We start from the raw sequence: 14,003 nt of genomic DNA on the forward strand, positions 1-14,003 counted from the left end.
ATGCTTAAGGCAATACAAGTTTCACCACACATACAGTACCACTTTAAGACCTTGGCTGCATTTTAAGCCCAACCACGTGCATGCGATTTTGTAGCAACAGCAATAAACGAAAGTGATAAGCTGCAGGATTTGCTGTCGCAGAGGCCAATTTGTAGCCGTTGCTTGTTGCATCGCGCTTTTCTGGAAAACTAGGAAAGATCGCTTGTCGCCCGGAAGCCAGCGTGACGATTTCCGGCAAGCGGCTGGTCCTCGCTTTAGTTGGAATTTCCTCTCGATGCTTGTTATCTGCGTATACTTCAAGGAATGCAAGGTATCAACCACCTTTTTTGCATTCGCACCTCATGCGGAGAGTGAAAGAGCGGCCGTATTTTGTCCTGAATCTTGTTATCGAAGGTTTGTTTTGTTGCTTCGATGCCAGCGTGTGACAATTATTGCTGCTTGCTGCAATGTGAAATTGTCATGCAAAGTGCGCTGTAGCTATCGTAGCATACTTTTCTGGCAACCGGTCACGGTTAATTTCAAGATAGTGAAAAAAGAAGGTTGTGAAATGCTTTTGTGGCTTCCTTATGCCACACAAGACAGCAATGAATTTGGCATGTTGTCATCGACATACTTTTAAACTTCTATTCACAATTTATGAATATGCACATGATAGGTTTAAATCTAGCAAAAATCACACATCGCCAACATGTGGTTGCAACCACCGCGATGCGATGGCGCAACGGAGCAAGCTTGTCGCTATCACTCGAACATCGCGTGCATGCGTTTGGGCCTTTATGCATTGTCGGTGTTGAATCCCCATCAACTGCAGGCCTGCATTTTAAGGGCTTGCAGCTTTACACCGCTAATGTACTGTTCAGTGTTTCACTAGCTCCAGGATCCGCCCTTTTTGTGGCCCTGTCAAGTAGCCCTTCCAGGTCTTGCTAAAGGTTTGTCCACATATGATGGTGGTTCAAAGACAAAGCCACAACTTACACTTTGTGTGCCTACTCAACTACACTCAAACCTCGATGTAATTAACCCGGATAAAACGGATTATCCGTTACAACAAAGTAAGAGAGGAATAGCTTTGTCACAGATACGGTGTTGCAAATATATGTTTATAATGAATTATTGGATATAACAAAATATTTTCGTAACAGATGTGACTTCGTTATATTGAGGTTTGAGTGTATGTATTTTGCCACAGATCCACAGATCCCACCAGCTGGGCACTGGTTGCTGTTTAATGCTACAAATATTTGCAAAGTGCTTTGCACTATGATAATTACTCCAAATTCTGACCACATTTTTTATGTGGTGCCATCTCTTGTTACGGTAACTTTTTTTTTGCTGACATGTTTACTGATTAGCGATAAATATAACTGTTGAGTTGTCAGATATTTGTGTTATATCCCTAGTTTTATTTGGATTTTATTGTTTCTGATAACATACTTGCTGTGTTGTGGGCTGGCTGGTCCCGACGAAGCAGAAGAAGAACACGGCCGACGGAGACGTACGCGGCCGGCGGGGACGCCGACCAGCCCGAACACGCGGGTTGGTGCAAAGCGCTGAAGAGAAGAACAACAACCACACTCCACGGTTACCCAACACACACTGGTTTTATTCTACAGTCGCCTTGAAATCCTAGAGGCCAGAGCGGCGCCCCCTGGCATCCTCACATGTCATTCCGAAACCGAAAAAACCAGAACACAACAATCATCCCCTCCTCGAAAAAAGTTCACCTATACACTGTTTATATTTGTACATGATCGATACCAACATATTTTACAAGGTATGTACATTAGAACACATGAAAATTCAGAGCACGGCACACCGAACTCACACACTATGAGTCCTGAAAATGCATTGAAAAAGTGTACATTGGAAGTCCTGAAAATGCACTAAAAAAATTGTATACAACTCAGTACAATATAGATTTGGATGCATTGGACCTTTGCACAGAACAATAATGTTCACGAACAGTAATGAACAAGAGTTCTACGACACGTAGTCTTCGAACCGACGCGGCTTCTGCCACTTCCGCTTAGGGCGGGCCTTTTTGGGTGTAGAATCAGGTGTCTCTGCACCTTGGTCACTTGTGCTTTGATGTGACACATCAAGAGCAGTAGAAGATTGTGAAATCTCTGAACAAGCGTTAAAATTCGCGGTCTCATCAGAGCTCGCAGCATGAGCTTCGAAAGAATTTTGCGGACCGGAGTCCAGTTCAACGGTCTCAGCCGTATTTGAAGGTTCGAAGTGAACCGTAAGACTTGGTGTACTTGAACCAGCGACACCGACTGGTAACTCCTCCCCCGTTGAAGAAGAAATGCCTGTACATGGAGGCCACATGTAACAGAAGAAGAAATGCCTGTACATGGAGGCCACATGTAACAGTCTGATGCGTAGTTGAAAGGGGTGGACGGAACGTGATGGGGAAGACTTTTAGGTGTTGAAGGCGAATCCGTATGAAAAATAACAAGGCGCGAAGCATTCCAGATGTTACCACCACTTAAGCGAAACGAAGTGGGGCTAACCTGGCCCAAGACTTTGTAAGGACCCCGATACTTGGGGCGCTTGCCTGGCACACGAACCTTGACTAGATCGCCAGTGCGAACTTTGGTCTGCTTTGCACCTTGACGGGTGTCGACATACTTTTTCATTGCTTGTTGATGAGAAAAGACCCTGGTGCGGATTTGATCAGGAGAAGACGCTGCTATGTTACGAGGCAAAGAGACTATGTCGAGAGCAAGTCGCGGTTGCCTACCGTGGAGAAGTTGAGCAGGAGACACTCCAGTGGAGCCTTGTGGTGTGAACCTGTATGAAGCTCAACATTCAGTCAAGACTTGCTTGAGGGGACGGTGCTCTAATTGGGTGATCTGGATATGTCCCTTCAGAACGCGATTAAAGCGCTCAATTTGCCCATTTGATTGGGGATAGAAAACTGATGACCTCAAGTGCTGAATTCCTCGTTGTGAAAGAAAAGCCTCGAAATGTTGGGACTGAAACTGTGGACCATTGTCTGTAACTATGGCACCAGGAAAACCTTCCCGGCTGAAGATTGAAAACAGAAACTCAATGATGACCTCAGAAGTAACCGTGTGTTTGAAACAAAGCTCTGGCCATTTGGAATGGTAGTCGATGAGAGAAACAATGAACCGGGCATTTTGCGGAGCATTATGCAAAGGACCGATGATGTCCATGCCGAGTTTCTGCCAAGGCCGATCAGGCCACTGGACTGGCTGCAACGGAGAAAATGCAGGTTTGGAAGACTTGTCAGCTGCCTGACATATATGGCAGTTGTAAACTGCATGCTCGACCTGCTTGTCTAAGGCTGGCCACCAGTACCTGTTTCGGAGATTCTGTTTGGTCCGGACAATGCCTGGATGGGCTTCATGGGCAAGCTGTATTAGCTTGTTACGGAAAGAAGCAAGGGGAATCACGCGTTCATCGCGGAAAAGCAAGTCCTCGACACAAGACAGTTCCTGTCGGACTGCGAAGTAAGGCAAGAATTCAGAAGCAAGAGCACATTTGGAAGGCCATCCTTCACGTAAATATTTGAGAACTTGAGACAAAGTGGAATCTGCAGCTGTAGCTGCCTGAAGCTCAGCTTTAGTAATGCAGGAAGTAATTTATGAAACAACTTCCTCATCCCGCTCTTCAGTAACCGGTATCTGAAGAGGAAGGCGCGACAGTGCATCAGCAACCACATTATTAGAACCCTTACAATATTGAACACTGAAATTATAATACATGAGTTTGGCACACCAACGGGAAATGCGAATGGGGCGGCGGCCTTCGAATCCTGCAGAAAGAAGAGCAACTAGTGCTTGGTGATCTGTACGTAATGTGAAGGGCCGGCCCCACAAGTAAACATGCCATTTCTCACAGGCAAAAAAAACACGCGAGAGCTTCACCCTCTTCTACTGAATATCTACGTTCAGCAGGGGTCAATGTACGAGATGCAAAAGCGATAGTGATCAGCTGATCACCTCTGAGTTGTTGAAACACTGCTCCCAGTCCAACATCAGACGCATCCGTCGTGATGACGATGGGAAGCTTCTCATTGAAAATACTAACAGCTGGCTTTGAGGCCAGTATTGACTTAACTCGAATGAAGCTCTGCTCAGCTTCAGCTGACCAGTTAAAAGGCTGTGCTTGACGAAGTAGAGTACGCAGTGGTTCAACAACATCAGCATAGTGAGGAACAAACTTGGCATAATAACCAACAAGACCTAAAAAAGATTGCAAGGTTTTGGCATCAGTAGGCCGTGGGGAATTGACGATGGCCTGAACTTTAGATTCAACAGGTGTCACGCCGCGGGAACTGACTTCATGTCCTAGAAATTGTAACTCATTCACAGAAAAAATGCACTTGTTATTAAGTTTTATACCAGATTCACTGATGTGGTTGAGAACAGTATGCAAGTTAGCATCGTGCTCTTCGCGAGTACGTCCCCATACCAAAATGTTGCCCAAGTAACAAAGGGCGCCATTACAACCTTTAAGAATAATTGACATCATTTTCTGAAACACTGCAGGGGCAGATGCAAGCCCAAAACACACGCGGCGAAACCGAAACAAGCCTTCGTGCGATACAAATGTGGTTAAGTCTCTACTGCACTCAGAAAGTTCAACTTGGTGATAAGCGGACGGGAGGTCCAGCTTGGAGAAACATACCACTCCGGAGAGCTGATGAAGCAGTTCTTCAATGTGAGGAAGTGGAAAACCGTCTACGACGATCGCCTTGTTCGGTTCTCGTAAGTCGACGCATAGTCGAAGGGATCCATCTTTTTTCTTGATGACGACCAGTGGAGAAACCCAGTCGGAAGCAGAGACAGGCTCGATAATTCCGCTGGCTTGAAGTCGAGACAGTTCCGCAGAGACTTGCTCACGGAGAAGAAGGGGAATGCGGTGCAGCTTGGCACGCACAGGGCACACACCTGGTCGACGCATCACTTTGTGCACAAAACCGCACACACAACCCAGTTCACGGGTGAACAGGTGGTGGAATTCAGAAGGCGCGTTGGCCGGAAGATCATCTTGGACGTCGACTTGAGCGCACGTCATAGACGCACCGACGATGTTGATGGACAAAGCCCTGATGGCATCACGTCCCAAAAGCGAGCTGCCATTGGCTGTTACATAAAAAGTAATGGAAGCAGTGCGACTGCGATAGGAGACCTGAGCTGTATAATGACCTAATATATCAATCGTTTCCTTGGAATATGTTTGTAGAACGACGCGTGAAGGCAAAAGCCGAATGTTGGAAAAATGACTATGAAAGTCAGCGGCACTGATTAAAGATACTGAGGCACCAGTGTCCACGAGAAATGACAAGGGCACATGGCCCACTGAAGCTACGATGCTGGGCTCGGACGTAGTGTGGAGGCCATCCACATTTAAAACAGTGACCGTATTGGTCTGTGCAGTGCTCGAAAGAGCGGACAAAGAAACTGGTCCAGGAAGATTTGCTGGACAGGAATTGCATACGGACTGAAAATGTTCGATTTTTCTGCACGCAAGACAAGTGCGGTTTCTCTCGGGACACTGCGCCAAATTGGCTAAATGCCGAGCCGATCCGCAACGAAAGCAATGCGCGGTTGTGCTTGGAGAAGAAAATTGCGAACGCGAGTTAGGAGCTCGGTGCTGTACCTGAAAACCAGAATTGGGCGGAATAGGGTCGCCATATTGCCGGCTTCTTCGCCCCCGCGACGCAGAGAGGCTGCCTAGTTGGCCGCCGCGCCGAGACAAAGATGAAGGGCCGCCACGTTGACACGTCCCGTGAAACGAAGAGCCGCCGCCTTGGCCCCCCGCAGCAGAAAGTTGCTGCACTGAATGCGGAGCGAATCGCTCCAACTGGGAGCGAATAAGCTTGTCCTCTCGCGCAATTGAGAGGGCTTCGGATAATGAAATCGAGGAGCCCTTTTGAAGCATGCGGCAGCAGACGTTTTGCGAGGCTACCCAGGTGAAAAGCTGATAGCGGATCATATCGTCCTCGAGCGCACCGAAGCCGCACGACGCGGCGAGCGTTCGAAGAGAAGTAATGAACTCGGCGACTGGCTCACCAGGCAATTGTCGCCTTTCTTGGAATTTTACGCGTGCGAGATAATTGCACGAGACATCTTCAAAATGCTCATCGAAAAGAGCAGCGTCGGGCGATGCTTTCTTGAAAGCATCGCCCGACGCTGGCGTCGGCGACGCGTTGGTGGCGTCCAAAGTATAGAAGAGCTTTAACCCGGTAGGGCCCAACGCGTTGAGCAGCAGGGCCTTGCGACGCTCGGGCTTGCTGGCGTACTCCCCGGCCACGTCTGCGTAGGCCTGAAACACCAATTTCCAGTCCGCCCGTGGAAGTGGCGGGTCTCCGGACGAATGAAGAAATAGGGGAGGTGGAATAGGAGACGCCATTTCAAGCAAGAAGAATGGAGAGGCGCAGACGAGAAGAAAATGACGCCAGTACACTGTTTGAAGAAGACGACAAAGGCGGCGTAGCTGAATGAAGAAGGAATGAAGCGACGCAGCACGCAGTAGCCACCTTGCTGGGAACAAAGAGCGTCTAGGGTTAGCAGGGTAGGTCTATTAGAAGCAAGAAAAAAGACGAACACGGAAAACGAAATGGGTTCTTACACGTCCTCGTTGGCATTGCTGTGTTGTGGGCTGGCTGGTCCCGACGAAGCAAAAGAACACGGCCGACGGAGACGTACGCGGCCGGCGGGTACGCCGACCAGCCCGAACACGCGGGTTGGCGCAAAGCCCCGAAGAGAAGAACAACAACCGCACTCCACGGTTACCCAACACACACTGGTTTTATTTTACAGTCGCCTTGAAATCCTAGATGCCAGAGCGGCGCCCCCTGGCATCCTCACATGTCATTCCGAAACCGAAAACCCAGAACACAACAATACTTCTCACTCTACTTCATGTGAAGCACATCTACGGGCCATATATGGGGAATAAAAATGAAATGAAATAAAAAGCTAGCTTCAAAATAGAGTCAGTACACTTAAATAAGAAAATGCTTGGTTGTAATCTCATCTGTAGCCTAGTCAGGGGCTCCGGAAGTATATCTAAAGTGTGGGATATATATATATATATATATATATACATATATATTTATTTATTCATCGCAGGACGGCTTCTAGGAGCCTCAAGACCCTTATTTATTGTCTTGAGTATGTGCCCCACAACCCAAACTGGAGTGGTGATGATGAGCATGGGCAGATGAGAAGATGGGACGCATAAATAAGCACTTGAGCGGCTGGCCTGGCCGATACTTAGGCGGGAAAGGTACGGCGAACAAAGGGTTTCAGACGTGAAACATGGACTATTTCGGAGGCACGGTAACGACAGAGGAACCGTCGTTGGGAGTGACAAGGTAATTGACAGGAGGTGTTCATTCACAAACAACGTAAGGTCCAAGAAAGCGTGACAAACTTTTCACACAATCCGGGTGTATGAACAGGCATTTAAAGTAGTACTTCATCTCCAGGACAAAAGGTGACGTCTCGACGAAAGCCGTCATAGCATTGCTTGCGGTATTGTCGACTGGCCTTCGTGTTGAGTTAAGCACATTGTCATGTGTCAGCGAGCTTGCATACGAAATGTTCCGGTGTAGTTTTGGACATTTGTGTCGTTACATTGCAGAAAGAGACGTCGATGGTGAATGTCGGCGCATCACCGTAGACAGGAAGAAAGGTGAATATCCGGTGGTTCGTTGAACAGCGTTGTTTTGTGCAAATGTTATGAACGGCAAGATTTTGTCCCAGTTATTGTGGTTCGGTTCGATGTGCATGAATATCATATTGATTAGAGTCCAGTGGAATCGCTCTGTCAGGCCATTGTTTGCGACGTGTGCTGTTCTGATACAGTCGGCGATAGGGCAGTCCAGTGGTGTAGAAGTCATCCCGTTCAAAGTCATCGTAGCTTCATCTTTTGTCTTGTTGACAGCGTCAGCAAAACCTTGAAATATGACCACGGATGCCGCAATAGAAGCAAGTCGGCCGCGTAGTGCGCCAGGCGTTGTAAGGCTGGGCAGACCCTCGCGGTGAGAGTCAGTTGAGCGAACCATGCACTCCAAGCGCTGGTAGCTGCATTGGGCTTTGCTGGGGTGCAGGTGTCATAGCAGCAACCTGAGCATATGTCCGCATATACACAGGATGTGAGCTTGGAACAGGTGTGCCAGTCATTGAGGCCAGACTTTGGTGGGGCACAGGTGTCATTGCAGCAATGTGAGCATAACTTGGCATGGGCACGGGATGTGAGCTCGGAACTGGTATGCCAGTCATCAAGGCCAGTTTCTCTCTCACAATGTCGCGTAGACTAGTAGCAGGTGGCGTCGTTCGAATATCAAGGTGGCGAGGTGAAGCCTGTGCATGAAGTTCCTCGCGGATGATAGAGTGGATCAATGCACGCAGCTCTGTTGTGTCATGGCTCGAGCTCAGGCCAGACATATCAGGTTGATAAACAATTGTATCGGGCCAGTTGGTATGAATCCATCTTGGTAGGAAGTGCAGCAACTATTACGCAGAACACACAACACAAGCGCTTATGTTGTGTGTTCCGTGTTATAGTTGCTGCGCTTCCTACCAAGATGGATATCAGGTCGCACCCGAGTGGTCTGAAGCTCCTCAAGGTGCTGACAGGTAGTGACAACATCGGCTACGATCTGGGGGTTCTGCACCACTAGCGCATTAAAAGTGACAGTCGCAATACCTTTGGGCAGGTGGCGCACACGATCATTTTCCGCCATATAGTCGTTGATACGGCGGCAGAGGGCGAAAACATCTTCAATGTAAGAAGTGTAAGACTCGCCAGGGCGTAGAACACGTGCACGAAGGCTCTTCTTGGTGATATCCGAGCGCACTGATGTGTTGGAAAAAATATGGTAGAGCTGATGTGTAAAAACGGGCCATGTCGGAAAATCCGTAGCGGGGTTCAAAAACCATGTTTTTGCGACGCCGCTCTAGTAGAACGCAACGCGAGTGAGTTTCACAGGATCATCCCAGTTGTTGATGGCACTCACGCGGTCATACTCCTCAAGCCAGTCTTCAACGTCCTCACCCGGAAGCCCTGCAAACAGCACAGGATCCTTTTGAGGGCTGGTGACCAGCCGAGAAGGGTTTTTTGGTGGTGGGAGCGGTGGCGAAGCTGCCGCACTGGGCTGGTCGGCTTGCAACATTACCAATCCCAGGTCGTTTAAGCGGCGGCCTGAACGGAGATCCAGGGATGTGTTCTAAAAGACGCTGGAGGTGTCCAAGAGTGCGAGAGGATGCAGGGACCGGGCAGCACTCTCCACCACTTGTGAGACAGCATCTACTTTGTTTGTTTCTCTATATAAATGGCACGTACCTACTTTAGGGGATTAGCCAAGAATGCAACATTCAGACTGTTAAATGTTATTTTAGGTAAGCTATGAAATTAAAAACCAAAAATAAAGAAATGAAATGACAATACTAATATGTAAAATATTCAATTTAACTAGAAGTAATATGCTTTTGAGCTTGTATTCTAGACTGCCGTAATCACCTGATGGGAACAATTTTGAAAACTTAGGTTTTAACTTAATGAAATGACGATTTATTTTAAATACCAGATTAAAATGGTACTGGTTGAGTAGATAATGAAGTTACACAGGGCATCAAAGGCATCCCTGTGGCAGTATCCCAAGCCAGAAGCACCGAAGCTTAAAACATTTTCCTCCGATAAGGTCAAGCCTATTTTTGCAAAAGGAGTAATTAGAAGTTGAGTTCTAATGCAAAAGTATCTTGAACATGACAAAAAGTAATGAGCAATATTTTCCAGTTCTCCGCAGAATTGGCAGAAGGGTGATGTCGTCAGACTATCCCTGTACCAGTAAAAGTTCAGTGGGGGGACACGACATCGAAATCTGGTGATCGTCACTTCTGATTGTCGAGAATGGCTCCACTGCGATTTTAATGGATACTTTAGGTGATTATATTCCGTCCATGTAGTTATTGCTTTCATCCTATCTGTGTGAATAGCTAATCTTCTAAACCTGATTGTGGTGAAGTATTCTACCACTTGGATAACCTGAACTATAGGGAGATCTAGCGATGAACGGGCTAAGGTGTCGTACGTTTCATTTAATGTTAACCCACAGTGACCTGAGACCCATACTAATTTCAGGTACTTCAGCTGAGACGAGACTAAAGATCGTAACATCAAGATGGCACGAGAGGTATGAGAAGTTCTAAGAGCTCTGCATACTGAGAGCGAATCAGTAGTTACTACTGCCCTGTTCTCATTCATCGGAAGTTTTTGCAGTGTCATGATGACTGTCATGAGCTTCGCTTCAAAAACCGCAGTGAAATCGGGTAGCCTCACGGCAAATGACCAGCCAAGTGATTGGGAGACTATTCCTATGCCTGCCCTTTCCTCATTGATGGAAGCATCTGTAGCTATTATGTTATGTGTCTGTGTATGCTGCAGGAAATCCGCTAACCTGTTCTTTAAGAATTTGCGGGATTGAAATTTAGATTGTGGAGGAAAGGATCTCATAATATATACTAAGAATCTCGTTTGAGTTATCAGATGCAATTACCTCGCTAATGTTAACATTTATACTTGTCAGTTTTTTTTGTACATAAATTATCTGCGGTGTATGAAAATGAGGCCAATGAGCGAGAAAGAATGAATCTGGGTCACTGATGAAAACATATCATCTCTTCTCACTGGTAAGCTATAAAGCTTTAGAAATGTCTGTATTGTTAACAAGCGGAATCGACAGAGCAATATAGGCAGATGCTCTTCCCGATAAATAACATTAATTTCTGCAAACCTAGGGAGCCCCAGACACAAGCGCAGAGCTTTTCGCTCCAAGAGAACCAACGGCTTTGTTTTGTGTGCAGGTCCTCTTGAAAACAAGACACATCCAAATTCTAATATTGGGCGCATATACATTTTGTATAACATGAACATAGTGTTTCTACCTGTGCCAAATTTGCGATTACTCATTCTTTGCAGTAAGCCTAAAGCCCATTGAGCCTTAGCCGCAATGTATTCTATATGTGTACTGCAGTTCAGTTTTTCATTGTACAACACACCCAAATATTTGAAGGAGTCTACTTGCGAAATTGGTTCCTGATTATATGCAATGGAGATTGAAATGGAACCGGCTATAGGAAACGCCAAGAGAGCGCTCTTATTTACATTCAAAGCCATTCAAATTGACTGCAGCCATTTTTCTAGCATGTTCAAGTATATTTGTAATTTTTGCTGTAGAGCATAAGTATCATTGTCAGTAGAAAAGAAGGCTATATCATCAGCATATACATGGGCATAGATATCCTGACAGGTCAGTATAGAACTCATTAGTATATATTAAATAGAAAAGGTGATAGGACTGCTCCTTGGGGAACTCTGCAACTCTGTTTGTATCCAGGACCCTCATGACTCTTCTTTATTGTCTCGAGTATGTGTCCCACAACCCAAAGTGGAGTGGTGATGATGAGTATGTACAAATGAGGAGATGGGATGCATAAATAATACTCACAATATAGATATATAAATGTGAGCATGAGCATGTGTGTGTGTGTGTGTGTGTGTATGTGGGTGTGGATGTGGGTGGGCGGGTGTGTACGTGCGTGTGTGTGTGTTGATTTATTGTGTTGAGCTAAGTGGCAGCCATGGTTTGAAAAATCTGCGGGTTGTGGCTGTGGGTTAATATAGGTACTACAACTCCAAGAAAATCGGGCGATATTCATAAGACAGCATGCTGTCGCCTCATTCAGATTTCGAAAAGGCCAGAATTTAGTAATCATGTGCGATTTTTTAAGGAACCTTGAGTTCTCTTGATGCACGTTTACTCCTTAAAAAGCGCATAAAAAAGAAATGGAACTTGTCACGCGCACCCACATCAATCTTTTCAAATGTCCACTGACAAATATCAGTGCAATTTTTGCAAATAAATGAAGGTTTCAGTATGACAGAATATTTTGATATTAATATATTTTATTTATTTATTCACAATACTGCCAGTCTCTACTGAGACCATAGTAAGGGGTCAATATGTACAGATTCTATGAATACTCATCATATTAACCAATCAGCAATAGACACAAAAAAGAGTAACATCACCTTGGCTCATTATACATTGCAACTCACACTACATAACATATAAACAAAATACGAGTAGATATAAATGGCACAGAAACATTTGAAGCTCAACGCACGACTACATGCAAAATGTACAAGTACATATGCATGTTGCATCAATGATGCTACTGACAATTTAACATACTAAGGTATTTTTTCTGACTAAAATTGAGCCAGTGACTCATTCGTAGTAACGAGAGGGGCTAACATCCAATGAACGACAAAAGGCTAAAAGTGCTGCAGAGATGCAGAAGCAAAGGGAATGATGTCTAGCAAAGTGGCATCACCAGGAGGCTGATCACTGTGCCCGATTATCTCAGCAACAGCGACAACAAGACGCCGTCAATGACGTCAAGGCTTGCCGATGGACTGACTGTACGGTGAAGCTTAGCGAAAGCCTCTTAGCTAATGCTACATATATCCTGGTATAGCCGAGCTAATCCACTGCAAAATTTTGCTCCAGGCACCTAATGATCTTATTCCCTCATTTCTCGGGGCTCCTAGCAAGTGGACTTCCTTAAGGTATCCCTTTCACGCAGCCAAACCAGCGCTCCCTTACCAGCGAATTCGTTGGTCTCCCCTTCCTCTTCGCATCTTAGTTCCATGGCCGCTTTTCATGGATCCTGACTTCTCCATTCCATGGTACCTAAACAATTGTAACTGTCCACGAGACATTCGTTCTTGTCAGTTAGCGTGTGTCAGCCCAACAACCGCCCTCGCTGCACACATCAGTAGAAAACCCTCTCTCCCACAAAGTAGAGCAACCGAATATGCATAAGCTCAGAATTCGTAGAAGGCAACGGGAAAGCTGTCCGATGACGGATGAATTATGAGCCACAAAGAATTCCAGGGCTCAGACGAAACGCGCAGTGTTTCGAACGCTGTGCAGAAAACCCTCTGGCCACCCCATCGCCCCAGTTTCCGGTGCCCGAAGACCCGAAGTCCAGGTTGGGTTTCAAAGCCACCAACTCGGTGGCACTCGCCGCCTATTCTTCCTTGAACACCACAGGCGGTCAGCCGCCGAGAATACGATAATGAGCCTAGTAGCCGCAGTAGATACTGTTTATGTACACATGTCATCCATCTTGATTTTTTTATTATTAGCAATTTACTTTGCATGGACAAAAGCAGAGGCGACGTGCTGAGAATGCGATAATGAGCCTAGTAGCCGCAGTAGATACTGTTTATGTACACATGTCGTTCATCTTAATTTTTTTATTATTAGCAATTTACTTTGCACGGACAAAAGAAGAGGCGACGGGCTGTTAGGAGAGCCACACCGGACAATAAGAACAGGGTCTTGTAGAGCAACTAAGTCTGCCCATGTGGCATGCACTCAGAGAGCGTGCAGGTGGGACGGTGCCAGTGAGGCAAAACGCACGTAAAAGGAAATGCGACGCAGAATAGCTTGAAGCTCGCTTGTATAAACCGACGTCAAAATCACCGGTTTTAAACTACACCGGCTTCCGCTATTACCGCCGCGCTCTTCGGAAGAAGCAAAATAAAAGCGAATGAGGAAGATGTGAAGCAAAATGAAAACTAAGGAGGAAGGTATCACTGCAGGACTGTGTTTACTAGAAACTTTAAGGGGTGTTCATACATATCTGTTTTTCCTAAGACGAGAAAGGGAGCAGGAGGGGGTCGTAGCAGCTGTTAGTGGGGGGGGCATGCCCTCCTGGTTTCTAACCTGTGAGGGCGATGGCCCCCACTGCCCCCCCCCCCCCCCCCCCGGTTCCAGAGCCTCTGAGCCTAGTAGTAGTACCCTTATATCCACATCAACTTTTCTCATTGTAAATGTGCAACCTTCTATGCAATCCCAGAAGTGTGTTCGGTTGGACTAGTTTTTGCTATTTTAACCTTTTATAACTTCTATGCAATGTTTCTAGCAATCAAACCTTCACAACTACATT

At 46.3% G+C, this 14,003-nt stretch overlaps 1 protein-coding gene across 1 annotated transcript in view; it reads left to right on the forward strand.

Moving 5' to 3' along the window:
* LOC119176192 (lon protease homolog 2, peroxisomal) overlaps positions 1-14,003 on the forward strand; it is a 65,209-nt gene that overhangs the window by 40,651 nt on the left and 10,555 nt on the right. The window lies entirely within an intron of this gene.

Source organism: Rhipicephalus microplus, chromosome X, assembly GCF_043290135.1.
Source record: "Rhipicephalus microplus isolate Deutch F79 chromosome X, USDA_Rmic, whole genome shotgun sequence".
In the NCBI taxonomy this organism is placed as follows: Eukaryota; Metazoa; Arthropoda; class Arachnida; order Ixodida; family Ixodidae; genus Rhipicephalus; species Rhipicephalus microplus.